Raw genomic sequence first — 8866 nt, 5'->3', positions numbered from 1 at the left:
TCCCCCTCTCTCCCATATATATATGCACAATTCAGAAAATGAAATGTGTGGCAAAAATAGTAGTCAGCTGCTGAAGCGCACTGAATGATCTATGACAAGTGGTTGTGAATTAAGTATTAGTGTAACGTTATTTTTAAAAGTAATATTATATATTATGGTATTTTCAATTATTTATTTACCAAGCCGACACAAATTCGAAAATATTTCTGTTTCCTTTTTAATCTTTTTCTTTTTCTTTCAATAATTCAATTTGTTTCTTTTTTATTTCTTTCATACCGCAAAGGAATTTTACTTACATCGATGGCGCGTATTGAATTGTTCTCCTATACATGTCGTTGCGTGCTTCTCTAATTAAAACAATAAGGTATCGTTTTTGATCATGTGTTTTTGCGTTTTATGCAGCACGAAGAGACACTGAAACCACAAGAACCAATAGCTTTGGAAACAGAATTTTAAACCCTCAAACTTGAACATCAAATCATCATTGATAGTATCCGGTCCTTAATTCAATATCGAGAGTAAAGAGGGCCGGATACCGAAAACAACAATTTCCATCAGAAACGCATGATCTTTATCAAGAACTGGAAAGCACGATTATCATTATCTAGGAATTAAAAATTGTACGTGATTAATTCCTAATTGGCTTGACATTTGTAGCCGTTATATTTCCCTCTGAACAGGTAGCTAAACATCGAAGATGTGCATGTTTCATTGTAGAATGCACTGCACCAAGCGTAACGTAGGATTCTAGTTATCTTGGCACAATACATATTATGAATCTATCACGCACGAATTTTGTTATTCGTTATCCGCTGTTTATTCATTTAAGTTTATTTAGCTGGGATCAAGTGAACCATTCTTTTATATATGATTTACGTTATCCTTTGTTCTTTGACAAGTTTCCGAAAGTCTGCACTTCCTTTGCTAACGTTACCACGAAAACAATTTATTCAAAAAAGTCAAACTAAAGCGCTTGAGCCCAAGCTAATAAAAGATTGATTTTCCGAAAATCACCCTAGCTTCAATTCCCCTCAAATAGAGTTACGTTTTTCGAATATTACAGTAGTGGGAAAAACGCTTTTTTCTATGTGGTTTTAAGAAGATATAGAATCCCACACGCATTAAAATTTGATCCATGAAAGTGAAATAGAATATATACCAATTTAAATATTGCATTATTTTGATCCATCATTGCTTCATAAGAAAGATGGGGTTCTCTGTAGATCTATTGATTTCAATGACGATCAACCTGTTACTCTTGAACAAGGCGCATGGTGATAATTTGTATTTAATCTTTAACTTTCTCCGAGTTTATCAACAGAAATACTCACATTGATAAATAATTATTCATAGTTTTTACTGGCTTAATATTTTAGGTGCAGCTCGTTTCACCGTAGTTCCACCAAGTGTTTTGTATGTGTCTGTAGGAGAAACAGCTAAGCTCGTTTGGGATTACAATGTGGATAACAAGATGGAAGAGTTTGGTGTTTATTCGCCAAAGTGGATATTCTATGCTGACAATGGCAGTGCATTTCAAATTGCACAAGAAAATTCATTCAACAAGATGACTGGTACATAAACCCCAATACATGTTCTGCTAGACTACTGAACCCTGTTCGAGTGAGTAAAGAATCAACTGCTACACTAGTAATCCATAATGTAACTCTGGCTGATAGTGGTACGTATGGATGTGTTCTGATGCTGGCAACAAGAAGCCCCATAACAAGTAAAGTCAAACTCGTCGTAACATGTGGGTATAATTCTTTCAATTTGTTGGAATGGTTGTTTTTGTTTCTATTAAATTATTTTCTTGTTTGCTTTAGTTTTTGATTTTGATTTTCCAAATTTTGAAATATCTTCCGTGCGTTTGTTGTTTTTTATTAAGGTGAGGATCTCGTTTTCCCATTAACATTTATTCAACCATGCATAATCAGACTCGAACTGATAAGTACAATCTTATTCTTAAAATATTGAAAATATTCGTTCTTTCGTTCTTTCGTTCTTTCGTTCTTTCGTTCATTCGTTCTTTCGTTCTGTCTTCGTTCTTCGTCTTCGTTCTTCGTTCTTTCGTTCTTTTCTTTCGTTCTTTCGTTCTTTCGTTCTTTCGTTCTTTCGTTCTTTCGTTCTTTCGTTCTTTCGTTCTTTCGTTCTTTCGTTCTTTCGTTCTTTCGTCTTTCGTTCTTTCGTTCTTTCGTTCTTTCGTTCTTTCGTTCGAGTGCATACCAAATATCCTTTGCACTTTCCACTTTGCACTAACATGTACAATAGACTCTTTTCGTGTTCCAAATTACCGCTGTGTTTCTTGATTACAGACTCATTTACTCAGGCTAAGCCTCGATTTTGTGAAGAATATTCACATTTTCCAGTCAAGGTCCGTCAAGTTTCAAAGTCTTTGTATTGTTGAACTTGTGCATTCTTTACTTTACCTTTGGTATTTGCAAGTAACAAAAACACTGGTTCGAGGCTTTGCTACGCCATTTGAGCTGAGTCTGTAATCAGCGGTAATTTGGAACTCGAAAAGGGTCTATTTTGATACTTAACTTCTTCATTGATATATGGTATGCATTCTAATGAAAATCTCAAAATAAGTCATTTGGTTTTTCGTTGTTTGTCGTATTGGTAAGGGCGACGACTTATATGTACTTACATGTGCTATTTTCTTATTTACAGCATTTCCATCTTTATTGATCAATCCGTCCCTTTCAAACATACCTGTAAACGAATCCCAAGAACTGCATATCAAATGTTCTGCGGCAGGAACTCCTATGCCAAACGTCACGTGGCAAAAAATACAGGGTGATGTCATTGATCAAGGCGTAGGGAATGTGACAATCGATATTACAAATATTACAAGAGATGACAGTGGGGAATACGAATGCTGTGCTATTAACAACCTGAACAAACCTCCATTTTGTAAGAGTATCTTGGTAACTGTCCAGTGTGAGTCTAAATAATATTTTTTTAGATATACAAATATATGTTGTTATGTTTTTTAGCCAAAATGGTAGGGTGAGGGGGCCCTGCAAGGCTTGTAACAAATCAATATGATCACAATCAAGTTCATTGAAACAGTGCGAGTTGAAAATAAATTATTTATTCTCTTCACAGATGAGCCGCAGATTGATGTATTTCAATCAAATTTCACAGTTTCTTCATATATTGGGGGTACAATCAGGATATACTGTTTTGCACGAGGCGTGCCCTCTCCTCTGTTCTCGTGGTATGATCCCCGTAATCGATCAATATCGACTGGATCTCATACTCTTACGGTTGTTGGTGTCTTGGAATTAGTAACCATTGACGCAGGCAGCTATGGGTTGTATAGGTGTAAGGCAGAAAATTTACTTGGTTATGATGAAGCTTTTATCAATGTCACCCAAACAGGTTTGGAGAACAATAAAATATAACTAATTTCTAGATGATTAAAGAAAAATGGACGGATGCATGGATGGATGCATGGATGCATGGATGCATGGATGCATGGATGCATGGATGCATGGATGCATGGATGCATGGATGCATGGATGCATGGATGCATGGATGCATGGATGCATGGATGCATGGATGGGATGCATGGATGCATGGATGCATGGATGCATGGATGCATGGATGCATGGATGCATGGATGCATGGATGCATGGATGCATGGATGCATGGATGCATGGATGCATGAATGAATGAATGGATGAATGGATGCATACATGCATGCATTAATGTATGGATGCATGGATGCATGGATGGATGGATGGATGGATGTTTGGACTGATTTACTCATAAACAAATAATGTCATCTATCCTAAGTCCATCCACCCTCTCTAATGCCAAGTAGAAATCACTATGGAATAACGACATCATCACCACAAACCACTACAGGTCAGAATTACCAATAAACATCTGATGAGCCACTTTCTTAACTACTTCAGTTGAATTATTAACAATGAATTGACTCCCTAATCATCATTCAAAGGTCATGACTCAAGAACCAAGCTCGGGGAGAGGTCTTGCTCGACACTATTTATTCAAGGTTATATCAATGTTACATATATAAATATAAATAAAGGTTACATATATTTTAATTTATTCATTTCTAAATATTGACATGTTTTTTTTTATTTTGCTTTACCGCTACCCCGAGTCTGCAGGCACATACTGTGTGTTACCTTTAATCATTTTTCTCTGTTTTCATCAGGTCGCACATTTGCAACAGTTCATTTTATAGTAACATCAATATCAATAGTTGTGAATATTATCATGGCGCTATTAGTGTGCTACATTTTCAAAAGGGCTGGCTTCAAAGGTAAACACTTTAATTCCAGCATACAGCGCATATCACGTAGTATTAATCAGGATCCGTGAAGTATGTAAAACAATTGATGATGATTCGATAGAATAATTTCAGATTTTTATTTTAATATTTCTTTTTCTGTCTTTGTTTGATATCTGGCAGCATTGTTTTATCGGTGTGTGTCTATCTTTTACTTATTATCATTGTTTTAAATATATTGTAGTTTTAAGGAAGAGGAGCGACAACGAAAGGTAAATTCACATGTTCAATATACGTACTGTATGTAATAACCCACCCGTTGCATATCCTCACTCCCTATGCAAAAACAAATAATTCATAGTTCACGCTATTTTTCAGGACTATAGCCAACTGAATTTTGATAAACGTTTTAAGGATTATATTTTCGCTTTTTAGGGTCTTAAAACAAGAATCTTTTGAGATTGTAGAGGTGAGTTTAATACTATAGGATGTCAGTAATAAGGAAATAAAAATGAAGGAAAAAAAAAACCACAGGTTAATCTGGACTACGTTTTTAATTCATTTATAATTTATTTAGGTTGGGTGGGGGGGGGGGGGGGGGGGAGGTGGATGAAAAAAAATTAAGTTGTACTATATACCTGAATATGGACTACTCACTAACCCTTGGCCCCTTGACTTATTGATTGCCAACTTAACCTAAGCAGTAATAGGGATAGAGTAGATGTTTGGGGTTTATCTAACAAACAGACAAGCAAACGCAGTTTGTTTTACTATATTCTTGTATACAGGATAATATAGAAATTGAAACACACGAACCAGCAGCATTGGAAACATCCCACGAATCACCAAACCTGATACCACCGAATATTAATGTTGGAGCAGTATCGAGAGAATGCACTCCAACTGTATTGGACGAGAGGAAACCAAACGAGAACCATGCAGAGCAGCACTTTCTGTCAGGAACTCAGCATCTTTATCAACAGATAAATAATGGAGAGTCATTGTCAAGAGAGCGCGAGTATCAGTCGCTACTAAGGGACAATGATGAAATAAGGCAACCAACAAATGTTCCCTGTGAGACAGCGCAAAAACATGCTACATCCAATGTTAATCAGCAGCAACAAGGATCAGAATACCAACCACTACATCTTTATTCAAGCGTAGAAGAAATGTAGTTGTATTAAAGTAATGCTGAATATTGTGATAGAAGTACCTAGAGGTTTTTATTAAAAAAAAAAGAAAGGTGTTTCTACTATTGGTAAAATAAAAAGGGGGAATAAATAACCACTATTATAAGAAAGCAAAAGTGCAAAAGAAAACAAAGAAAAATAGAAAAAGAAACGAATATTTAATACAATATATTATCAGATAATTCCAATTCCAACAGTGATTTCTTGCAACTCAAAAGCAAATGCTATTTTTAGGCTTTTATTTAAAGACTCGGCATGGTTTATACGATTTGTAGTATTATAGTAAATATGGTAGTAATAAATAAAAGGACATTCAATGTATGCATAATGCAGTGGGCAACATCTACGAAAAAAGGCGCACGCCATGAGGTATGTTTTCCTTTATTCAATGACAGTAAACCAGAAGGCGTCTTCCATGGGTACGAACCCTCCCTCGAGCACAATATACTTAATCACGAGGGGCTTCCTTCGATATCTTGAAGGTTTAGAAGCTTTCGAAATAAATGGTCATGTTTGATTCCATTACTATCTCCACTGGTATATTATTTTGAGCACAAAGCTGAGTAATTGTTTGTAATGACTGGGGGAAGCACAAAATTCAGTGATTTTTCTCAGTGAAGCCTTGCCACCAGTATAATGTAAAGATTTGAAGCATCAAAAAGAAAATCATCTGGAATAAGAATCACGTTTATGCCCTTCGGCTAAGTTTGTTTTTAGTAAACGAAAGAAATAATAATAATAATAAGGAGCACAAAAATAACATAAAACAAGCTAATATAAAACAAAGCAAAAAAGGACAGTTATCCTTAATCATTTTGACTCGATATTAAAAATTGATCTAATCTGCCTTGTTAAAGATACCTTAATCAAGTGGTCCACTAATTACAATAAAATAAACATGAGTTTGATTTTAGCATCATTTGATTGGTGCCATAATGCGCTAGAATGGAGAAAACACTTTTCTATACTATTTAGTTGCGAGATATAAATTCCACATGCATAAAACAACGAATCATGAAAGTGAAATACATTCGAATATTATATCATTTTGATACACTAATGCTTTAATCTTTTGAGACAATGGAGGCATCTCTGGTCCTATGGATTTCACTGATCATCATAGTGTTACTTGTGATCAGGACGCAGGGTGAGAATTGGTTTGTCTCTTTTCTCAGACACATCGCTTTATCCTATAACCATTTCACTATACACCACTCTCATAATGGCTGAAAAGGGCACGAAAACGAGGTCACCCATTCATTAGTTCACTATACAATATATAAAAGTACATTAAATGAGTTTATAAGATAAAAGTATGATACATTTAACTCTTGTTTTGACCTGTATTCGCGCTAGCCACCTTTATTCTGAATGAGCAGCCTTGCTCAGCCTTGCAACATGACTGGATGACCTCGTTTTTGTATGTCTCTGTAGGAGAGACCGCTAAGCTCGTATGGGAAGACATTGTAGATAACAAGTTGGAAGAGTTTGGTGTTTATTCGCCAAAGTATATATTCTATGCTGACAATGGCAGGGCATTTCAAATCGCACAAGAAAATATATTCAACGAGGGGAAATGGTACATAAGCACCAATGCATGCCCTGCTAGACTCTTGAACCCTGTTCGAGTGAGTAAAGAATCAACTGCTACACTAGTAATCTATAATGTTACTCTGGCTGATAGTGGTACGTATGGGTGTGTTCTGATGCTGGCAAAAAGAAGCCCCATAACGAGTAAAGTTAAGCTAGTCGTAACGTGTAAGTTGAAATTAGTTTAGATGCTGCATATCTCATTATTAGTAAGATTAGGAAAATGGTACATGTATCTTGATTCGCGATTTTAACGAGTTTCAATTATTTATACCATCCACGTACCACGTATTAATTACATCAAGCTCTCGTTTATCTTTGCTGTTTTGTTTTATTGTTGTTGTTGTTGTTGTTTTTTTGTTGTTTTTTGTTTTGCTTTTTTTGTTTTGTTTTTTGTTTTGTTCGTTTATATCTTTTTTTTTTTTTTTTTGTATCATTATATTTTCCTTAAATCTTTTTTTTTTTTTTGTATCATTATATTTTCCTTAAATGGAAAGTTTTTTAGTTGGTTTGCTTTCTCGTTTTTGCTTTTATTTAGTTTTTGGATTATTTTTTATTGATAAACAATACTGATTTTGTATTTTTTTTAGCATGATCAATGATCTGGATGCATTTTTATATTGCTTTAGCATGAGCAATAATGTAATTCTAGCAGTGCTTTGAATGAGATTCGTTCTTCTTATGACAGCTTTTCCTAAAGTCACGTTAAATCCTTCGTCTTCAAACATACGCGTAAATGAATCCGAAGGATTACTTATCAGTTGTTCTGCGGTTGGAATTCCTGAACCAAACGTCACATGGCTGAGATTGATGGATGGTTGCAAGTTACATAAGAACCAAGGCGTTGGAAATGTGAAAATTAATATATCAAATATCACAAGAAACGATAGTGGGATATATAATTGCTGTGCCAGTAACAACCCGAAAAAGAATCCAGCCTGTAGAAGTACGACAATATCTGTCCAGTGTGAGTTTAGTACATTGATTATTTTCTCAACCTCTGAATTTCATTGTATAGCCGGTTCTTTTGTTATTTGCTAGTACGAAATTGTATGTCGATGTTTGACTTTTCCTAATAGATCATGAAATTATCAAGCAAACCCTATTACCTTAAACACTTAAGGGGAATACCAAACTAGTGACGCCAAACAAGAAGAAAAGACAGACAAAAAATGACCAGAGAAGAAAGAATTAAATATGTCAAACATATACAAAAATTCACAGACAAACCAGAAATAGATGAGGATTGTGATTTCTAAACCCCTTCATACACCTCGTGCGGTGTCCCGGATTTCCTTCCTGTTCCAATTCAATAATGATAGTTTGTCCACAGATAATAAACCAATAAAGGTTTCTGTTTCATATCCACAAGTACAAAGAGACCTTGTGGTTCAGGTTAACTAGTTATTGGGTCAAAACGTGTTCGTTCTTGATACCAAACAAATACATTTAATGTTTGTCTATAAAAAATAATAGGGAATCTTGACTAAGAAAATTGTCCCAAAGCCTTAAATAATACCTCGACTGATTTACGTTTCATGTCATGTGACAGCTATTGTAACATCATTGGCATCGACTTAAAAGATTTGGAAAGAGATGGTGGAAAACTCATATTAGTTTTCTGTATATAATTCTATGATTTCTGGTGAAAACCCCATCTAAATCGGATTGAATGACGTAAAATCACAGCTAATTAAAGAAATTCAAATTTTCCGCCACATTAACATATATGGTTAAACTTTAGGGTTATTTTAGCGCGAAAACAGTAAAAGCTGTATAGTCTTTCTTCGAAATTATTTAACCCTTTAGGGCGATTTTATCC

The 8866-nt window shown here is 35.0% G+C and overlaps 1 long non-coding RNA gene across 1 annotated transcript; it reads left to right on the top strand.

Annotated features, from left to right (window-relative positions):
• The first annotated feature begins 3993 nt into the window (after positions 1-3993).
• On the top strand, positions 3994-4646 carry LOC148910321 (uncharacterized). Its single transcript, XR_016120036.1, has 3 exons — positions 3994-4024; positions 4190-4297; positions 4509-4646. It is a non-coding gene; the product is annotated as an uncharacterized LOC148910321 (long non-coding RNA).
• The last annotated feature ends 4220 nt before the right edge of the window (positions 4647-8866 follow it).

Source organism: Actinia tenebrosa, unplaced genomic scaffold, assembly GCF_029948245.1.
Source record: "Actinia tenebrosa isolate PJP-AT-01 unplaced genomic scaffold, QUT_ActTen_1.0 PGA_scaffold17__23_contigs__length_9995812, whole genome shotgun sequence".
NCBI lineage: Eukaryota > Metazoa > Cnidaria > Anthozoa > Actiniaria > Actiniidae > Actinia > Actinia tenebrosa.
This window is presented reverse-complemented; position numbering and strand designations above follow the sequence as displayed.